This window comes from Haemaphysalis longicornis, unplaced genomic scaffold (genome assembly GCF_048455015.1).
Source record: "Haemaphysalis longicornis isolate Haplotype H1 unplaced genomic scaffold, Haemaphysalis longicornis Haplotype H1 scaffold_11, whole genome shotgun sequence".
Lineage (NCBI taxonomy): Eukaryota > Metazoa > Arthropoda > Arachnida > Ixodida > Ixodidae > Haemaphysalis > Haemaphysalis longicornis.
Window position 1 is genome coordinate 68,475,586 of NW_027526214.1, and position 22,736 is coordinate 68,498,321.

General features: G+C 46.1%; 1 pseudogene; it reads right to left on the reverse strand.

The window, feature by feature from the left end:
* Window positions 1–226: 226 nt before the first annotated feature.
* Window positions 227–16,063, reverse strand: LOC144160672 (uncharacterized; annotated as a pseudogene).
* Window positions 16,064–22,736: the final 6,673 nt, after the last annotated feature.

Genomic DNA, 22,736 nt, shown 5'->3' on the forward strand with positions numbered 1-22,736 from the left:
GTATGTGAATAGAACCGAGCTTGTGTTTTGCCTTCCTGGCGAGGCACACTTCAGCACAATGCCCTTTTTTTTGCAGAAGTTGCAGGCGGAATTTTGTGCAGGGCGGTTCGAACGTAGATGTGGCGCGCGGCCGCAGATTTCACATGTTGACGGCTGGCGGGAGCGCTCTGCTTTCCGCGGGGCCGAAGGCGGCTTATCGTAGTTGCGGCGGCGAGAGGCGAACTTGTTATCGCGTACGGCGTCGAGGGGTAGCTCGCGGGAGTGCTCTGCACGGTTTTGGGGCAACATTTTTCATTTGTCGGCGTCTTCTGATTGACGGTCCTGCATCCTTGCTTCTTTGAGAGTCAACGTCGCGTTCCGGCAAAGCTAGTCCGAAAGGCGCCAGTCGAGGAGGCGGACTACGAATCTCTCGCGCACCAGCCTTTGCTCCACATCAGCTGACGGATAGTTGCACTGCTTCACCATTCTACACAGTTCGGCGTAGTAGGCGTCGATGCTTTCGTCGGGCAACTGAACACGTCGGTGAAAACGCGACGACTCGTAGAGTTCGTTCGCCGGGTGCACAAACTGGTCGGTGAAGAGAGCGGCAACCGCTTGAAGTGAGGCGAGTGATGCGGCGTTGAGCGAGAACGTCTCGAGCAGTGGGTGGGTCTCCGGCCCCATGCAGTACAACAACGAGCGTACCTGCATGTACCTTCGGGACTGACTCAAGCCGGACGCTTGAGTCAGTCCCGAAACAATGGCGTAGTCCTCGTAGCAGCTGAGACTTGCTGGCCAGGTTCCGGGGTTCGTGAAGTCGAACGGTGCAGGCGGCTGGAGGTTGAGGCTGAATATTGTCGGCGGCGCTCCGTCCTTGAGGGCCTTGCCGTGCGGTCGGGGAGAGTGCGGGGTCAGGGGGCGTTACGCGGCCACTTCTGACACCATGTCGCGTGGGTTGGTGCCGCGCGAGCGTGCGGGAGCACGAGCGGCTCCGGACCGCAGTAAGAGCCGATGCGCACGACAGCTGCTCAGCTGACAAAAGAAGTCCCCCACTTTCTTTGGTGCAGATAATATACAAACCAAGGGGCGCCACACGCTCGTGGCAGCCTAACTAAATAGCTGAAGGGTGGTGACCTCTACAGTCACCAACGAAAATTTCAGAACAAATCACGACCTATACACCGTAAAATCCGCACGGCTCCCGAGAAATTTTTTCGTTCAATTTTTCCGTCCTCCACCGAATGATATACATTTGAAGTTCATAACTGCCTTACTCATCATCACCATTATCATCATCATCACCACCACCACCAGCATATCTACGCCCACTGCAGGCCAAATGCCTCTCCCATTATTCTCCTATTACCCCGGTCCTGTGCTAACGTGACCAATTTATCCCCGCAAACTTCTTTGTCTCATCTGCCCATCTAATTTTCTGCCGCCCCCGGCAACGCTTTTCTTCTCTAGAGATCTACTCTGTTACCCTTAATGAACAAAGGTTACCTTGCCTTTGCATTATATGCCCTCCCCACGTCCATTTCTTCTTTCCTAATTTCTACTAATATGTCCTTAACACGAGTTTGTTCCTTGACCCACTCCACTCTCATCTTGTCCCTGAATGTTACATCTATAATGGTCCGGCTCATTGCCCGCTGAGTCGTTCTCAGTTTAAGTTGAACCCTCTTACTGAGCCTCCAAGTTTCTTTCCGTACGTGAGTACCGCTAAGATTCAACTGTCATACACTTCTTTCTCCAGGAAAAATGGTAGGCTGCTATTCATTTTCTGAGAATGTCTGCCGTATGCACTACACCCCATTGTGATCCTTCTAATTATCTCTGCCTCATGGTTTAGATCCGGGGTCACAACTTGCCCTAAGTAGATATATTCGCGTACCACTTCCACTGCCTCGCCACCTAGCTCAACTCGCCGTGCTGTCCCGAGGTTATTTATCATTTCTTTAGTTTAGTGCATATTATTTTCTTGCCCATTGTTCTGCTCTGTTTGTCCAGTGCGGAAAGCATGCTTTGCAATTCGTCCCCCGGGTTACTTAGCAAGGCAATGTCATCAGCAAATCTGAGGTTGCTGAGGTATTCTCCATTAACCCTTACTCCCACCTGTTCCCAATCCAACGTGCGGAATACTTCCTGTGAACGTGCTGTAAATAACATTACAGAGATTGTGTCTCCTTGTCTGACGCCCTTCCTTAAAGGTATGTTACTGTTCTCCTTATGAAGGGTGATGGTAGCTTTAGACCAACTGTAGATATCCTCTAGTATACTTACATAATCCCATCTACCCCCTGGTCCGTAATGCCTGAATGACTGGTAGGGTTTCGACCGAGTCAAATTCTTTCTCATAATCTATGAATGGTATATATAAGTGTTCAGTGTACTTAGCCCACTTCTCTATCACCTGACCGATCGCGTGAATATGGTCCATTTTTGAATTACCTTTACGGAACCCTTATTGTTCTTTAGTTGTGATCCCGGATCCCAACCATGAAGCAGATGAAATTAGAAGGATCAGAATGGGGTGGAGTGCATACGGCCGACATTCTGAGATATGATGGATGGCAAATGGCTTTTAACTTCGAAAAATAGTGTTCATGCAAATAATAATAAACAATGTATTAAAGTACGAGTACTCTACTACCCATAGTGAACTTTCCGAAGTCCGATATTACAAGTATCTTGGGTTAAGGATCACAAATGAACTGAATATGACTAAACACTTTACTACGGTAACTAACACTGCATTGTGTAAACTGTTCTTCCTCAGAAGAGCATTGAAACTTTCAACCCCCTCCGTCTACCTTTTTGCTTATAAAACAATAGTTATACCGACTTTGGGTTATGCTTCCATTCTATGACACCCTTTCCCCAAAACTAATAATAACAAGCAAGAAAGAGTGAGTAAAGATCCGGTGTAAAGTCCGATGAGTAAAGTCCGGTGTTAATCAGGAACCCAATCGCCCGGGCTCTGGTTGATTTGGCAGGAGGCTGGCAGGGCGATGGTGTTGAAGTTCTTGGAGACGGCGGTGGAATTGACGAACTTGAGGCTTTGGGGTTGAATAAATGAAACCGAAGTTTATATACAGCTATTTACAGTAGGAAAACTGGGTACATGAGTAATGAAAAGAAAAATTTCGAACTTCCGCTAGACCCTAGCTCCGAGTGCGCACAAATCACTCGAGCTCCTGAACTTCGTCTGACTCTCCTATTTATTTGAAATGCTCACCAACAGCGCAATGGCCTTCTCGTGTGATGCATAGAATACAGACATATAAGGCATGCAAAAGACAGAATATTTAAAGGGAAGTAAGAGTACAATTATATGGGTATGTATACATAAGGAAGGAGAGTTATTGAAGAGACAGAGACAGTTTCTGAGCAACAAGAGCAGGGAGATTGTGTGTCCACTAAACGACAAATACAAGCACAATCCTGATGATTCCCTTCGCTCCGACACACAAGAACAGAGGGAGAAGTGCATGTGCGACCGCGCTATAGAACATGTACATTCAAGATGGAAAATTTTTCAAAGAGCGTTTAAAGAGAACCATGTCGTTGCAAAAAATGTCAATGGAACATAAAAAAAGACAGTTAAAGGCATGTTGGCATCGGTTTGCTGGTACCAAGCTCAGAATTTATCAACATGAAAGCAGCCATGCGGCGGCAGTGGCCTGCTTGGCACTCGCAGGAGAAGAGAGCAAAGAAGGCAAGGGCAGTCAAACTTAAAATGAATGCACTTGAAAAAAAAATCAGGTCACGGCTGGAACGCCTGATACATAGCTCATCAAGGTTCAGGAGCTTGAGAAACTCAACGTGCAGGTAATTGCTCGCTGGCGAGTATCGATAAAATACGGTTCTGGTGAAGGGCTTCTGAATCCTTTCTAGTCGAAGAGACGACGAAGAACTTAAACAATTCCAGATTGCGCTTGCAAAGTCTAGCTTAGGCAAAATTAGGGCGTGGTAAAGAGAGGCGAAGCATGATGGGTTCGTGAATTCACTGGTGGCTCGGGAAATTATGCCAAGTGTTCGGAGACAGGAGTTCGTCAGATGGTACACGTGCGAGTTGAAGAGCACTTTTCTGTCCATCAATACACCCAAATTGCACGCTACAGTGGCGCGTTTTATGGCAAAACCGAGCGAAGAGTACGGCAAAGTGAGCGGGGCAGTTTTACGAGTGTAAGGTATCACAATTGTTTTGGAGAGATTACGCTTTAGGTAGCTGTTGTCGCACCATGCCGAAACTGCATTGATGTCATGTTGCAGCAGGACGAGATCATCCGGTGAGGAAACCGCGCTGTACAGCTGCATATCATCGGCATACTGTGACAGCGAACGGTGTCTAATGACAGAGTGGATTTCATTAACAAAAATGTTGAAGAGGAGAGGGCCCAGTGGAGACCCTTGAGGTACCCCTGATATCATGGCGAAAGGCCGGGAGGTGATACCTTTATAACAGACGCAATTAAACCTGCCTTTTAAGTAACTGCCGAACCACTGACAAAACTCACTGGATAAGCCGTATGCGGACAATTTGCGGAACAGTAGCTCGTGATTAACAGCATCGAAGGCCTTGCTCCAGTCGAAATTTACGGTATCTATCTGTTGAGGAGAGCGCACTGGGTGGCCCATGTCGTTTAGGAAACGTGCGAGATTTGATTCTACTGACCTATCGTGTAAAATACCGTGTTGGTTGGGATGAATTAATGAACGCATTGCTGCTAGAAGGGTAACCATGCATGACTTTTAAGAAAACTTTAAAAAAGGAAGGCAATAGAGAGATAGGCTTGTAGTTTCCGGGGACAATGGCTCTGCAGAATTGTGCAAAGGAAAAATAGCGCCTAATTTCCAGTCTGATGGAAAATGTTGCTCTAGAAGTGACATGCGTATGATGTGGCAGAGCAGAGGTGCAAAGACGACGCAACAGCCTTTCACAATGAAGCATGGAATGCTGTCGCAGCCCGCCGACTTTTAGAGGGGAGTTTGCGGATAGCGCACACGACCTAACTCTCAGTAATGTTCGGGATTTGCAATAGTGGCCTATGAAACTGGAGTCACAGTTCGTTGCCGCTGTCAGACGACGTGCAGTAGGTAGAAGAAAAATGGCGTGCAAGGAGTTCGCATAGGCCTTCCGGGTCAGACACAAACTTGTCGCCATCCTCAATGGTTATGGTATCGCGTGCATGACGTGTACGGAACTTAATATTCCGCCAGAGCTCGCGATTGTAGTGGGGAAAGAAGTTTCGGTGTAGTCACTAAAGTTCTTTTTGTCCTGGGCAAGTAACTTCCTCGCTAAGGACCGCCATTCCTTGAAGTATGCCAGAGAAGACAGGTCATTGTCAGCCTTAGACAAGCGGTAGAAATGACATTTTTTTTTCGAAGCGCGTCACGCAGCTCGTGACTGAACCAGAAGGGAAACTTACTGGAACGATTTCGCTGCTTTGGGATATGTTGGTCCATAGCGTTTCGCACAATTTTGGTTAGCTCACGGACGGCTGCATCAACACAGGGGGCGTTGTACATAGAGGACCAATCAGCATTGTCAAGAGATTGGTAAAGAGACGTGTAATCGCCTCGAGCAAAGTCGTGCCTTGGAATGGTCCCACTCCTGTCGCGTGCCACGTATACGTGAGCTGTAACTGCAAAAGAAGGGGGCCACGCATCAACGGCCAAAACAGGATCGGGGAGATTTTCAACAACGGCTGAGGTGAAGTTCGTAAATAGTGTCTAGAACATTTCAGCAGGGTTTTGATGCAAAAAAGCTGGCTGGATGTCATTGAAAGAAAAGAAATTAAACAAATGGACTGATTTCGAATTCCCTCCGACATTTTGTGCAGGGTCCCAACAAGAATCGGGGGCATTGAAGTCGCCAAAGAGAAGAATATTATATTTTTCTGGTTCTAGCTTTTCACATAAACGCTGTAGAGCTGATGCGAACAAAGAATTTTCTCGAGCCGGTTGTAAATAGTACACGCCAAGGAGAACGATTTTTGTACCTTTCACTTTCACCTCAACCCAAATGCATTCACTGTACAGCTCAAGGTACGGCCGTCTAAACGCGCAGAATCTCAGAGCGTACACAAACCGCTCGAGAAACAACGGCCGAGACCCTGTCTCGCTGCAAGATCCGTCTTGTTGCCCGGTACGGCACTGTACCCTTAACCTCCGATGCGATCTTAACCTCGACTAGGGTGCTCGCAAATCCCAACCTAGCTTTACCGGTCGAGACTCCTTGTCCCGCCGGGAACTGCCCAGCTCGGCGCTCAGACGAGAACGATTTCCAACGGCCAAGATCGGCCTTATAAAACCTCGAGATCACACTCTCTCGGGAACGCCCCTGTAGCGTTCGTACACTCGTATGGGAGTGCCCAAATTCGCTCAGACAGCTGTCACTCAGCACGCCACGGAATTTTCAATGGGTCGCCGCCAACTTCGGGTCAATGGCATGCCCGCAGACGAGCAGGTTCGTGCGACCCCGAGGAATGAGCGCGAAAGACGCTGGCGCAGTGCACTTTAACAATAGTTTCTTGCAAGGCGCGCGCTCGTCCCGACGCCGGTAAACCCTCCACCTCCGCTCGTCTAGCAGACGTTCCCGGAATCCGGCAGCGCTGTCTGCTTTCTCAATGGGAGATTATAATTTTGGCATGCGGTGGGCCAGACAATCCGTCTCCCATGCGCGCCGTGACGAATTGGCGGTGGTTGCCGCGCAGTGTTGGCAGTGCTACGTCGCTAGACAGAGCAGCTGGCTCCCACGCGCAGCCCGGGCGCCCGGACGCTAATCTCATAAGTGGACCTTACAACTCCCCGCTTTAAGAAGGTTAGTGCACCTATTGGTTCAATTAATCCGAAAAGAATTTAAAAGGGCCACTCGTTTCATCTCTCCTTCAGCAATAACAGCTGAACAAACAAACAAAAAAACACGTGGAAGGAGCTAGGTATAACCAACCATGAGCCCCCTTCTATTTGTGCAGCTGATACGAACTCTCTCTCGCCTAAACTACAAAACACAACCTATTCACTAGCCGTCAACAGGGATGGAATAAACCAGCAAACCGGAAACACCACAAAAACTGCCAACAGCACTAAGTGGGAGTAAAAGGAAATTGGGTCATGTCTCCGGGGCGCATAAATGCCACGAACGAGACAACTTAAACACTCTTCCTAGCAAAACTCAGAACTAGGGCCTGTGACACACTTCCAGGTCGCAGAACTTAGTGCGTCAACCCATCCAGCACGGCTCCCGACTAAATCTCGGTAATGTCCGCAACCAACACTAAAGTTCGAAGGTCTATCTCAGACACCGGTTTCGCGAGATCGCCAATTGCGTCTCGTTCCTCTGTTTCAACAGTAGCTGCCTCCTCACATGGTTTTTCTCTCTCCTTCACAACCTCCTCGGGAGCTCTCATTCTTGGTTTCGCAGTGTCCGCGCGTGCGTTTTTGTGTTCTCCATCGGACTCCTCGGTTACACTCTCACCATGGAGACCACCAAACCCACGCGACATCTCCGTATCGTTCCTACCCTCTTCGAACGTTCTCGCTCCTCATCATCCGTCTTCTCGCAGTCTCTCTCACTTCCTCTTCCATTTTCTACATGTTCAACTCAATCTACCTTCTCAGCTTCCTTATCCGCCTTTAACTACTGCTTTTCCTCAGTCTGATCATCAACTACGTCTCTTTTTCGCTCCGTCTCGTCACATGCTTTCTCGTCTTCTATCTCCTTTCTCTTCTGGGCGAGCTCCTGAGCGCCCGACACGAAGCTCGCCTTGTCGTGCTACTTTCGAGCGCAATTGGGAGCGTGGCGGGCCCCAAGACCTTTCTGCGGGACTCCAGTCTTCTCCGGCCCACCGATTAGAATTTGGGTATTGCCCGTGTCAGCAAGTTCCGCATTTATTAGTGCAGTGTCCGGTGCAAAAGCAAGATCCGTCTAGTTGCCCGGTACGGCGCTGTACCCTTAAGCTCCGACGTGACCTTAACCTCGACTAGGGGGCTCGCAAATCCCAACCTAGCTTTAACGGTCGAGACTGCTTTTCCCGCTGGGAACTTCCCAGCTCGGCACTCAGACGAGAACAATTTCCAACGGCCAAGTTCGGCCATATAAAACCTCGAGATCACACTCTCTCGGGAACGCCCCTGTGGCGTTCGTACATGCGTATGGGAGTGCCCAAATTCTCGTAGACGGCTCTCACTCAGCACACCACGAAATATTCAATGGGTCGCCGCCACCTTCGGGTCAACGGCACGCCCGCAGACGAGCAGGTTCGTGCGACCCCAAGGGATGAGCGCGATAGACGCTGGCGCAGTGCACTTTACCAATAGTTTCATGCACGGCGCACGCCCGTCCCGACGGCGGTAATCCCTCCACCTCCGCTCGTCTAGCAGACGTTCTCGGCATCCGGCGGCGCTGTCTGATTTCTCAATGGGGGATTATCCTTGTGGAATGCGGTGGGCCAGACAATCCGTCTCCCGTGCACGCCGTGATGAATTGGCAGCGGTTGCCGCGCAGTGTTGGCAGTGCTACGTCACTAGACAGAGCGGCGGGTTCCCACGCGCAGCCCGGGCGCCCGGCCGCTAATCACATAAGTGGACCTTACAGAGTGCAATAAAAACGCTATTCGTTTTATTTACAACAGCTTACGACGCAATTAAATTACCAAACTTTGAACTCGAGCTTATCTACCAACATTACAGAAATAAACGGATTATTTAGACTAAAATGTCTATATAAACTGGTAAAGAGATATTACAAGGCAAACACTGCGGAATTTCTTTCGTTTTCGTCCAGGTATGCAATTTGACAAAAGCATGAGCGCACAACGACACCCTTTGCTACCCGTAAAAACTGCTTTAAATATTCACTCTTTCCAAGAAATATAAACGTGTGGAATAAACAGACCAACACCGAAGTTTTACAGCCATCCTTAGCATGGTTTTATTCTAGCCTCAACAACAGTGTTTCAACTAACATGCCAATTAGGCTCCGTCCCCCCAAACGTTAAAAATTTTTGTATATTTTGAGTTGGTTTCTGCATACTTTTGTTTCTGTGCCTTTTTATCTTCCTGCTTTGAAAAATTGTTAGTTTGCATAACAGCAATCTTGTAATTCATGTGCCCACTCTGCGAAAATCCCTAATAGTGAGTGCAATATTCATCAATCAATAAATAAATAAATACATATTATCTCAATATTTCTTGGGCTTTTGTATTGCAGATTATACGCATTCCAGAACACAAAACATGTGTAAGTAATGCTTGTCGTTACCATCAAACAGAAGGTATATTTGTTGTTTAATGCCCTACTTAGCGGGCAGTTGCTACAAATACATTTTTACGTGAGAAAGCCCCAAAATACAAACACGTCGAAACAAAAAATAAGAAAGTATACCTAAAGAAACACCCTAAAGGCACGACGAAGCGGTCGTAGGTCGCATTGGCATCTACACAATTGACACATGCCCATACCTTGCACTGCAATAAGAAAAAATAAAATTTCTGTTAAAATTTACTGTCTGAAATTGAAATACTCCGCAAGAGAATTTATCCCGTTACCATTCGACAGCGGTAAAACAAGGTTATGTTTTTCGACCAGTAAGTCTTCAAAATGTGCAATGGGAAAATTGGAAAATTGTCAAAAGAAAAACTTCGCAACTGTTTCCTGCGAATGTTTTTGTTGCAATTGGTTGGGTGCGCATCTCTGTCTCGTTCGCCAAGCTCCGAGGTTCCATAGCAGCCCTGCAGAAAGAGTACTTTACGCTGGAAAGGGCCGACAGGACCTCTTAAAATTTTTTTGACAAAAAGTGAATATCACAGCCATAGAACGTTTCTACTTATCAAAAAACCCGTAGAAAAGAACAAAACTCAAACCTATACAAAAAACAATAACCAATTCAAATTTTGGCGCACATTGCATTCAATGTAGATCTTGCAAAGGCACAAATTATCAAAAAAACCTGCCAAAAAGAATCCACTGTTTTTTTGGAAAACGAGAACCAGTCAAAACTGCAAGTGAAGATAGTCTGCCAAACGTAAGTAGCTGATCAAATGACAACACTGTACCCGGCGACATCTTATAACTCCAGCTCATGGGGAGTGCAGTGGAAAACGTTTTTTTATTATCGCATTTAGTGCTACCATAGGCGGTGGGTGGACATCCTAGCCCGGTAGTCCCCGCTGTGCTGCGGCATCCAGTCCACGTGTGACAAAAAACTCCTTATCCGCGAGCGGGTCACTATACTGCAACCTCGATTACTGCTCAAGGTTGTGTGGTAGCGGGGGTGGGGGTTGGCTGGGCACATTCAAAACAAATGAGCGGTTGTATTTGGGGTGCCGGGGCCGTATGCGCTGTCGGGGGTATGCGGTTGGGGAAATTCAATGGAGAGAAGTGTGGTAGTGGTAAATCTCAGTCAGGAGTCGTCGCCAAATGAGTGCGTCGGCCACACCTAGGGATGGATGTGGGGGCTTTTGAGCCCTGCGGTAAGCTCTGTAGTGATTAAGGATGTCAAAGAAGTTCTGTGAGAGTTAGCGCAGGACGGGAGGGCTGCTAAGTGGGTCGTCTTCTTCCCCTTCTGGGAATGCCCGGTGGGTAAGGTCGCGGGCAGTGGCATGCGCCACCTCATTCCCAGTTCATGAAGTAAGCGCTGGAATTCATTCAATGCGGGTACATGCGGGTTTCTGGCAGTTCTCGTCGTTGTTGTGGGATGGAAGCGGCAAGGCCGGTGATGTTCCCCATTGAAAACCACCGGCAGGCTGTTTGTGAGTCTGTGAGCAGTGTCATGTTGGACGTCGGGGCGTGCACCACCGCTAATGCGATTGCTGCTCCTTCAGCTGTACTTTTAGAGACGGTATGAAATGTTGCTGTTGCCCTCACTACCACAGCCGCATGTGCATGTCGGATGCGGTAGCTCGCGGCGTCCGTGTACCATTCTGCGGGTTCTGTGGTATACCTCGCTGTAAGAAGCCATGCGCGGTGTCGCCTGCGAACAGCATTGTTAAAAAAATTGTGTTTATCCACGACTACTAGCATCGTACCATTTATGTGGCGTTAGTGGGGTATATTTGAAGAGTGAAGTACTTCAGATATGGCGAGGCTCGCTTCCGAATCACCGTCGCGTCGTCCAGCGACAACCAGCTTACTGAGAACATATGCGATGTATACGTTTTGTGTTGCGATTGTACTCTACGGCTTGAAGAAGGAAGTTATAGTCATTTTTTTCTGCGCGTATTTCTGATTCCTGATTCTTACATCAGGAAATCGTGGTGGGCTCTTTTCAGAAGCAACGTAGTCAGCGATATCGAAATGGAGGATTGAGGCCACATCTATGGCTGAAGTGATTGTGGAAAATGTGTCTGCATAAAGAAACCTCTGCGAGAAAATAATATAAGCGGTTGTCTTCTACGACAGCATGTGTTCCAAGTTGCGCGAGCCATGTTTTACTGCAGAGAACCTAGGCTATGGCTAATGTTGGACGCTTAGCCTACCTATTTTGTATCCGCCTGGCTAGATACCGTGCTGGACTGCACTCGGGTGTGTGGCGCGTTGCATTTGCTTGTGGCTGGCCGATCGTATAGCTTTGCAGGTCATTAGAGTCAGTAGTGGAACTTATTTGTCGGTCATCCGCAGGATTGTGCAACTTTGTTTTCTACCAGAGCCACCGCAGAATTGAATTTAAATATGCGGAAGCATACAGATTTGACCTTTAACGCAACCGCGAATGATGAGTCTCCAACAGTGAAACGAGCGCTGAAACGTCTCGACGCGTTGATGCTGTCTTGAGGCCTGACATTACTTCAGTTGGGAGAGTTTCCCTGCATTTCTAAATCTTTTTGTCAATTGTTTGTCTACGGAGAGCAGTAAGGACAATATTGTAGATTTTCGAAGAAACATGAAGGTCATTATTTTCTTATGACACGAAAAAATTATTTTAGAGGCTACGCGATTTTGACTGGCCTTTTTCATGCATGACGAAGTTTCGAGGATTGTTTCACGCAGTGCACAAAAAAAACTCCTGCAAGAACACTTTCTGTATCCTGTATTGCTTAACTTCAGCACAGTAGGAGAGCTACTGGTCACTTTCTATGCCCGTGTCAGCCGAGGAAGTCGGTGAGGCCTGAAAGTGGTGCTCTCTTTTTAGGCAAGACAAAGCGGACAAGCTGCGATGCACTCAAGCGGTCGACTCGGCAGGGGTCACCTGAAGTTGCGGTGGGAAACGAGGCGATTCGCGATGCGGCCACACCTTTTTGATTTTGTATTTTGCGTTCGAAGTTTCAGTGAAAAAGGGAACTACGTCCGACAGCTTTGTGTCAAAAAACGGTGATGTTTTTTCTCTGGGTAATCTGACTCTACTTCAACTTGAGGGATGCCGAAATCAGTATATGCGAGGAAGGTTATAACAGAGTCGTTGTAGGATCCTTAGCTCAGTAAGTGGTAGCAATGCAAAGCATCTGGTAAAAGAAAAGGGGTTGCGGCGTTCAAGGAGTGCGGCTGTGATTTGGCAGCAGATATTCGAAATTCAATGCGGTTGCAAACAGCAAGAACCGTAGGGAATTTGGTCGCAGTTCTTCTACCCACAAACAACTGGGCCTAACTACAAAAGGCAAGTCCAAGCAGAGATTTCCGGTGAGAGCAGGACGGCTCTTTGTATCTTCGAAAAGTTGATCAGTGATTACTTTTGCCAACTATATAAGTAGTCATTTCCTGACAGCAAATTTTGCAAGAGTGTATCCAACCGGGCCGCTCAAGGCAAGATACAGTGATTAAGAACGTTCTTACCACACACTTCAACGCGGATCTGGCACACGACAATGGGCATCGCTATTGCAGCTTGATCATCGATAAGTCCACCAATGTCCGTGTGACGAAATTACGTGCGTTTCTACTATGTATCAGTGTCACCAAGTCGACGATTGCAACTCCATACCTGAACCGCTACCGCTTGGAAGTGTGCACTGCACTTGAAATTGTTGAGGCTCTGAAATTCACTTATAGGGTAGTGTCTTAATCTGGAATTGATGAGAAGCTTATGGATACATAATGCGAGCGTTATGATGGGGAATAATAGTCATCATAATCATTCACCGGCCTATCTACGCCCACTGCAGAGCAAAGGCCTCTCCGATTGTTCTCCAGTTACCCCGGTCCTGTGCCAACTGTGACCAATTTATCCATGCAAACTTCTTGATCTCATCTGCCCCTCTAGCTTTCTGCGCCCCCTGCAACGCTTCCCTTCTCTAGGAATATACTCTGTTACACCTAATGACATACGGTTATCTTGCCTTCGCATTACATGCCCGGCCCAATTAAATTTCTTGTTTATTTCTAGTAGTATGTCCTTAACACGCGTTTATTCCCTGACCCACTCCGCCCTCTTCTTGTCCCTCTATGTTACACCAATCAGATTCCGCTGCATCGCCCGCTGAGTCGTTCTCAATTTAAGTGGAACCCTTTTTGTGAGTCTCCAAGTTTCCGCCCCGTAGGTGAGTACCGGTAAGATGTAGCTGTCATACACTTTCTTCTTCAGGGACAATGGCAGGCTGCTACTCATTATCTCAGAATGTCCGCCGTATGCACTCCAACCCATTTGGATCCTTCTAGTTATCTCTACCTGATGATTATGATCCGGGGTCACTACTTTACCTAAATAGATATATTCTTATACCACTTCCACCAGCTCGCCCCTATCCCAAACTGCTGCCCTGTCCCGAGTTTGTTGATCCTTACTTTAGTTTTCTGCATATTAATTTTCGGGCCTACGGTTCTACTTTGTTCGTCCAGTGCGTAAAGCATGCTTGGCAATTCGACCCGCGAGTTACTTAACAAGGCAACCTCATCAGCAAATCTGAGGTTACTGAGGTATTCCCTATTTCTCCATTAACGTCATCAGCAAATCTGAGGTTACTGAGGTATTGTCATTTCTTCATTACTCTTACTCCCATCTGTTCCCAATCCAACGTTCTACATTCATCTTGTAAACACGCTGTGAATAACATTGGAGAGATTGTGTCTTCGTGTCTGACTCCCTTCCTTATAGGTATTACTGCTGTCCTTATGAAGGATGATGTCAACTGTGGACTCATTGTAGATATACTCTAGTATTTTTACATATTGCCCCCAGACTCCCTGGTTCCATAGTGCCTGAATGACTGCTAAGGTTTCGTCCGAGTCACATGCTTTCTCATAATCTATGAAGGATATATATAGGGGTTCAGTATACTCAGCACACTTTTCTACCACCTGATTGAGCGTGTGAATAATGTCCATTATTGAATACCCTTTACGGAACCCTGCTTGTTCTTTAGGTTGACTGAAATTTAAGGCTACAGAAATTGTGTTAGTGATTACCTTGGTAAGTACCTTGATGACGACTGAAAGTAAGCTGATCGGCCTGTAATTTTTCAAGTGCCTCATGTTCCCTTTCTTATAGAATAGGATAATGTTCGCGTTATTCCAGCGTTCCGGTACACTTGCGGTCATTAGGCCTTGCGTATATAGGATAGCCAGTTTATCAAGTACAATTTCTCCGCCATCCTTCAAGAGGTCTGCTGTGATGTGATCCGCGCCAGGTGCTTTGCCGCATTTCATTTCTCTCAAAGCCCTCCTTACATCTTCGGTCGTTACCGGTGGGATGTCTATCTGCTCTGAACTACTTTCTCGTTCGACATTATCCTGGATGTCCCGGCTACGGTAAAGATACCTATAAAACTCCTCGGTCACTGTGACTATTTTATCCCTTTTTGTGATGACATTGCGTTGCTTATCTTTAGGAGCATACGTCTGATGTTTCCCCACGCCAAGACGTCTCTTCACTGCTTTCAGGCTACATCCGTTCTTTTGCAGCCTATTCGATTCTCTCCATATTATACTTCTTTATGTCAGCTGCCATACGCTCATTGAGTAACTTCGAAAGCCCCACTGGTTGTATTCTGTCAGCTGGAGTGGAGGTTGTCATGGGTTGCCGTTTCAAATTAGATCTTTCGTAGCCTGGGAAAGTTTACCAGTATCCTGTCTAGCCATTCTACCCCCTATTTCTACTGTAAACTCCGTGATAATCCGTGTAAGGTTGTCGCTGGCTTCCTGTCTCATAAGCTCGGCTTTTTCGGTAAGAGCTGAATATCGGTTCTGCAGTGTGATCCTGAATTCTTTTACTTGACGCGTTACTGTTCGCTCATTATTCGGCTTCTTTATTACTAGCTTGCTACGGTCCCTCCTAAAATGTAGCTTAATTCGAGATCTTACCTTACGATGGTCACTACACCTTACCCTTCCGAGCCCTTCGATATCCTTCACGACGCCAGGGTTATCGCATAATATGAAGTGTATTTAATTTTTATGGTCCCCATTCGGGCTACTCCACGTCCACTTCCTGCTCTCCCGTTTACAAAAGTTATTCATTATGCGTATGTTATTCCGTTTTGAAAACTCATCTAGTAGTTCCCCCCTGCTATTTTTACTGCCCAGACCATAGTTCCCAACTACCTTGTCTTCAGCCTGATTCCCGCCTACGTTAGTATTGAAGTCACCCAGAACTTCGGTATACTGTACTTTTACTTTATCCATTGCAGATTCTACATCTACATAGAAGCGTTTGACTACCTGGTCGTCGTTGCTAGAGGTGGAGGCATAGTCCTATACCAACTTGAGCTGGTACCTCTTATGAAGCTTTATTACCAGACCTGCTGCCCTTTCGTTAATGCTATAGTTATAATGCTATAACGTCTCTGCTCCAAGCTCAGCTTTTATTGACTAGAAATCCCACTTCCAGTTCTATTCTGTCCACAAGACCACGATAAAACAGGACGTGTCCATTTTTCAACACCGTAAAGGCTTCGCCTGTCCTCCTAGCCTCACTAATCCCTATGATATTCCATTTAATGCCCTTTTATTTCTCGAACAACACGACTGGAATCGGTTCACTAAATAAGGTTCTCGTGTTAAACGTTGCCAGGTTCAGATTCCAATGACGGCCTGTCTGGGTCAAAGTATTCTAAGCACCCTCTGCTGCGTCACAGGTCTGACCTCCACCGTGTTCAGTTGCTTCGCAGCCACTGGAGACTGGGGGCCGTGGGTTAATGGCGTGTCCATGGCAGGTTGTGGCCGTTACTACACCAGGGTGGCCAATCCTGCTCTTGTCAGGGAGCGCGTTACTGGCAATGGTCGCCGGGGTGAGGCCACACGCAAAACCCCAATTTGCAATTGCATGATTGCACGGTTTTTTTTTATGCGGTGAGACTTGTCGGGATGCTCTTTCGCTTCGCCACCGCTGCACCACACGGTGCTGCCGCGGTCGTGTATACGCGTAACTTCACGGTGGCGTAAATAAACTGCAGGGGATTAGCGCTGCTCTGGATGCTTCGAAGTTAGCATTTCTACGCGGCGAGGTCATTTATCTTGCTACGGAAAAGGAAAATGAAAACAGGCCCGACGTACATACCGCAGCATTTTTCTGTGTACACGTGGATTATTTCCTCCCAGCGGTGGAGACTGGGTGCGGTCCTGGGATCCCGGCGAGCGCGAATGGCTTTCCACCTTTTGAGTTGACTTTTAAAACAGGCGGCGGGAGAATAATATTGACGAATTACGACGAATAATGACCAAATAATAATGGCGCTCATCAGAAGTTGTAGGCTTAGGCTCACAACCTTGTACTGATCCGCTGCGTCTCCCACTTTATAGCTGCCCACGTCGGCTGCTTGTGGAAGCATTACCGGGAAACTTTCCATAACTAGTTATCGAAACGTACAACTGGTTCCCGAAATCCCCTGCTTGTGAATTTACGTATAAAAAGCTCTGTGATCTAGCGAATTACGGCGATGAATCACTGGAGATCGTGCAATCCTGCAGGACGCGGTTTATATCCCTCGAAGCAGACGTATCCAGGACTGTAGACCAGTAGAAACAGTTGAAGATGCACTCCGAGAATCAGAGGCGCATACAAAGCGATATGCGGCAGAGGTACTTAATGGTACGTTCAAAAACCCTGTCAATCTGGGGTACTTGCTTTTTTGAGACCGATTCCGAAACTGTTGTTGCGAGGGTTAACAAGGCATTTGAGGGAAAAGATATGGATCAAACAAAACTGCTGGAAAACCTGTTGCCTTTGTTATTGAGCTTCGTTCAAAAAGTTTAATTCAGCAAAGCAGATGGGCGTTCTGACGTCCAGACGTGATGACCATTTGAACCGCAAGCCATATCTTGGATACCTGTTTGAGATATACGTTCACAACATCAATGCTGCGGAGACAGACGGGTTCTCTGCCGCAGATGAAGCTGTGTTGCAAGAAAGCTGCATAAGTTTTACTACAACGCTTGTAGATCAAATGAGACAGCGACCACCCGATGATATCAAAGTTCTCTAGAAGACTTCATTTTATCGGTCCAAAACAATTTCTTCGTACAAAAGAAGCCATTGATTGCTCTGCTGAAAGCAATGACTGTGCCCGCTGAAACAATCGAAAAATTCAAAGCAAGTGGAGCAAAGCCACCTACCTTGACTGGGAACAAACGTCCTCCACGCAGTCGTTCTGGTGTCAAGTTCAATTCAATAAGGACAACTGGGGCGAAGCACCGTTCACCACGTTTGCCCAATTTGCCTTGTCGATGATGGTGCTGCCGTACTCAAATGCCAAAGATGAGACGTTTATTAAGCTTAACCTGGTAAAATGCAATCTTAGAAACAAGGCGAAGCCTGAAGAAATAAACTGCATCATCGTCGTTAGCGTGTGCTCAAGCGACAAAAAAGACGTGTTTTCATAAAAAATTATTTTGGCGGTTGTTAGTGCAATCTGGACATGCGCAGTGTATGTGCAATCAAGTAACCATTCTCGTCCTTCACCACCTTCTAGTGGTTTTGAGGAGGTGGCACCAGAAGACGGCACCGGTTGCGAATGGCATTTTCGGTGCCCTGTGACCTCTTTTTTTTCACCAGTGTGAAAATAGGTAATATTTACAATAATATATATATCTGTGAAAGGCTGAAAAATGACGAGAACAGCAGCACAGGAAATTTTAGTATTATAGTTATTCTTTGAAAGACTAAGTTTTGCAGAGCTTTTACGAATAAGGGTGTTATTCTATGGAATTTTTCTGCGTTTAAGATAAAATAGGCCTTTGCTTATATTTTTTTACGTTCTATACAAATCTGGTGGATTTCGCTTTGCTTTATGGCGGATTTTTGAGGCCTAGCAACGGAATCACTGGCAAGGAAACAGTGTACTTGGTATGGCTCTGAATCGTTTGCTTAGTATTTCATTTGGAAAAGAACGCCTCAGTTACCCAACCCAGAGGGGTCATCGCATCTCTGTATGTACACTAGTGTCTCCGCTTATTCTTGGAAACTGCGCATGTAATTAGAATAACTAACGAACGCTGGCACGCGCTTACTGCAGTGCATCGCGCATCATCATATGGGAGACGCTTCTCTCTCTATTTTATTGTCACCCTAATTCTCTCACTTCATTTTCTTCTTTTTTCTGATCTACGAGTGCAACCTACGCAGGTATAGAGTGATGCCTGTTTCAGAAGTAAAACTCTCTGAAACCTTTGAGACTGAAATAGGTTCAATCATGCGGACAAGGCTCATTGTTACAAAAACAGCACTGCCTCACCACAAAAGGTTCTGGCCTCCCAGGTGTAGTACTTGGCCAACACCTTCTATACCTGGCCAAACCACGTTTCTGCCCTCAGTCTCCAGCAGCTGATGTCTAGACCAGCCTACTTTGGAACTGGTGACCAGTGAATGATGAACGCATGAACCATCTCTACCAAAGAAACCTCTGCTGCACTACTAGAAGAGTTCTCGGTGATTACTGGTATATCAAATAGTTAAGCGAAGTATGATGTACAGGAAAGGGCTACATGAAGCTGCCTACCGGGAATAATTGGTGGTACTGATGGTTCCGAGAAAAGAAAAAAACATGATGAATGATTCCTAATGCATAGGCAAAAGCAGGTTAGGTAAAAGAATTATCCAGCAGTACCAAAAGAGTAGCAGCCGTTGTGATCAACATAAACCCTCTATGAACAGAGCGATAGGAAATGCACTTTGCAATGTCCAGATGCAATCAAAAGCAGAATTTTCTTAATTATTAGTGACAGCCCAAGAATCGTGAGTTTGTGAAGGTTCTAAGTAAGACTCTGAGCAGCGATCATATGATGGGTAGTTGAAAGAAAGGCTGAGTATCAAAAGAAATATAAGTAAACCTGTTAGAAGTTAGAAATGCAGCATGAAGTGCATCAGAGCCTGGACGGGGATTTTAAATAAACTGTTGAAATCAAAATTTTGCCTTGTACCAGAGAAGGAGGATAGTCTAACCTAACAATGACAATCACTCAATCTGCAGAAGCTTTGGAAGAAGCAGCAAGTAGGAAGAACGTAAAATCTAATGAAGAAAATAAGATTCAATTTGCGGAGAGTAAGAACATGAAAGCGTGTAGTACAGTGTATCTAGATTATTTAGCAGAGCTTTTCAATAGAAAAAAAAACGTAAAAAAAAACTTGTTCATAAAACATGGCCAGCTTCAAGGACACGCTGCAACTAGGAGGCAGCTTAAAATCAACTCAGAGGACGCTAGCCTATGCAAAAACAGAATAAACAGTAAAATGGAAGCAGTGTAATGTTACGCCAAAAATTAACGATATAATAACCGTTGAAGAACGATTTCACAACTTGCTGTATACCATCGCCGTTAGACCAGTGGAAACGCAGGTTACAAGCCTAACTTGCGGAGCCCCACTATTGACTAACGAAGTGTTAAGTAATATTCGAGAGCGCAGGAAACGTAGCAGCTGGCGAAAGCATATTTTTCGTCTTTCGGAGACGATACTGCTGTGGAAACCATCTTTCACTATTTTCGCAAAGCTTAAGGATATAAAAAGTGCCCGTAGCCTGGAAAAAATGTAAAATAGTCTGATGAAAAAACGGGAAGATACAAAAGGCCTTAAGAATTTCTGGCCCACCAGCCTACTCTCAGTTATTTACAAGCTGTGTGCCAAAACTATAGTTTACTGCAGTGGTTTCAAGCTAGATTCCCAACAATCGACATAGCAGGCTGGGTTTATTAAAACGTACTCTACAATGGATGATGTACATGTTGTCAAATAAACGACCACAAAATTTGCTTTATGCACTCTAGCAGTTTACATTGAATTTAGAGATCATGAGAAACACTTTATTTTGGTACACGCCGCAGCCGTGCTAAAATGTTTAGAACACCAACGAAGAGAAGAGGCCTACATATACCTGCTAGACGACATATATTGATATCTACGAGAAAGTAACCCTTCTCAAACAAAGCGATAAATCCCCGATCATAAGTGTGTAAGACAGGGAGATACCATTTCCCCGAAACTGTTCATAGCCTGTCTCGAGAAGGTATTCAAAATGCATGACTGCGAAAACATCGAATTAGGGATAAATGGAGAACACTTTAGCACTGCGAGGTTTGCAGGCAACATATTCTTGCTGAAGGAGATGGGAGAAGACCATGCAAGGTTCTTTGCAAACCACAAACACAAAGTACAAGCGTCAGGCTAAATACCATTAGGAATATATCGAAGATAATAAGGAACATGTATAGAAACAATAATCTCTTTTTTTGAACACAATAAGCTGCAAGAAGTAAGAGAATATAGCTGCCTCGGAGATATGGTTAGTACTGACCCCAACCACGAGCCGAAAATACGGCGTTTAAGATAAAACATCGGTGTATCCTTCCGTAACAAAAAAAAATTCAGACAACAGTACATTCGACAGCCCATCTGTCATCGCAAACGCTTTTCTAGATTCTTGCACTTCCACCCAAGAGGTTCTATTGAATTGCTCAACACGTATTTTTAACGTTTTCGTCACAGTTTTTTTTTTGTTTACCGACTTTGCCTGCAGAAGTGTATATGTTTATTGACAATTTGAATGACGTGGGTCCGGGAATAGACTACTTTAGGCCTTCATTATAAAGTTGACTGCGCATCTCGTCTCTGGAGCATTCGCCCCCAAGGTAAATCCTATATTTAAGAATGGTCTATCCCAATTTGTTTTGAAAAACGCCAAGCTAACACCAGTGTTTATATAAGGGGGACGTACTTCACATATCAAATTACCGCACAATAGCCGTATTACATTTCTTGAGCAAGACATTGAAAAGATGCTTGTTTTGTCGCTAACAAGTTATATTATTAATTATCATACCATCGCCGAATCAGTTCGGGTTGAGAACTTTGTATTATAATAAACTTGCCTTAATATTCAACTGATAAATATTTAAAAGCCATTGTTGTGGGTTATATGGTTGGTGCACTGTTTATTGACCAGTTTAAGGTTTTGGACTCTCTGAACCATCTCACAATGTAGAAAAATAAATAAAATTTGAATTACCAGCCCTGCTCTAACCCTAATAATAAGTGGTATATTCGATAAGAAACAAACTGTTTGCACCTGTGGTAGTTACTCAAAATTAAAAAAAAACGAAGGTTGGTGTACCACAGGTAACTCTTCTGGGTGCTTTTTTGATCTTGCAACATTTTTTAGATTTTCATGTGTTGTACAATATGCTGACGATACCACTGTCTTTAAAACTGATATGAATTAGGAATCGGTAATTTTGAATAATAAAGCTGATAGTAATAATTTAGCGACATGGTGTCGGGAAAACATCTTAACCATGACCTCCTCCAAACATCAATTTATTATTTTTAATTCTCAACCCGAAGTTATCTCAGAAAACTCTTGCAGTTGCCTTAATGGTACCAGTGCCGGTGCCGAGGGTCCGGGGAGCACCACAGATGGCACAGACAGTTACGTGGAGGAGGGGGCCGCTACGGCTGCCTCTGTCGCCATCTCCTACGCGCCCTCGCGTATGCTTTAGGCCAGTGGCCAGGAGGCAGCGGCTGCAGCGGCATCCCCAACCGACGTGGTTTCTACAACAGCCGCTGCAGGCTCAGCGAGTGGTGCGGAGGCGGCTTGGGCTGCCCGAGACAGCCCGGTGGGGGGCGCGGGTGAGACCAAATCCGACTCGTGGTACTGGGTCCCCACCGAAACCAGACGCAGCGTCAGCGTACCTTTCCAGAGGGAAAGTGGGGAACCTTTTCCGCGCGTCTGAGAACCTGGTGTTCTCTGTTACTTTCACATTGATTATTTGTTTTTTTGTTGGAATTTCTCACATAAGCTGGAGTACGCCGCTTGCCGTCCCCCGCAGTTGACACAAGTGAAGGTGGTGGAGTTACAATTATCTCTCGGGTGGTCCTAGGCGGCGCATTTGGCACAGGTCGTTTTGCCGAGGCAAGAGTTTGTCCCGCTCCCAAACCACTGGCATATCATGCAGCGCCGCGGGTTTCATCTGTACTGTCGGTCTGGAGATCACATGAAGCTGGAATTGACCGACTCAGGGAGTGTTGAGCAGTAAAATGTCAATATCAGGTGTTTTGTACGAATTTTGGTTTCATTTCGACGCATGATAATCCATCGCACAGCAGTCACGCCCTGATCTCGAAGCCCCAGAGCAGATCTGTATCTGCTTGTTGATCAGGTCAAGATCGGAGATTACGCCCTGGGAGCAGTTCAGCATGCGGTTGGACGTGATCTTCATGTCTCTACTACCATGCGGCTTTGTTTGAGGAGGTTGATAGATTGCATCTTGTTAGGTTCGATCAGGATTTTCACTGTCTTGAGTTTCTTGGCTTTCTAGGATTTCCCTACCTTGCCCTCAATGAACTTGGATATGAGAAAAACACACTTTGCAGTGACAGGCTTTGACTGGTGAA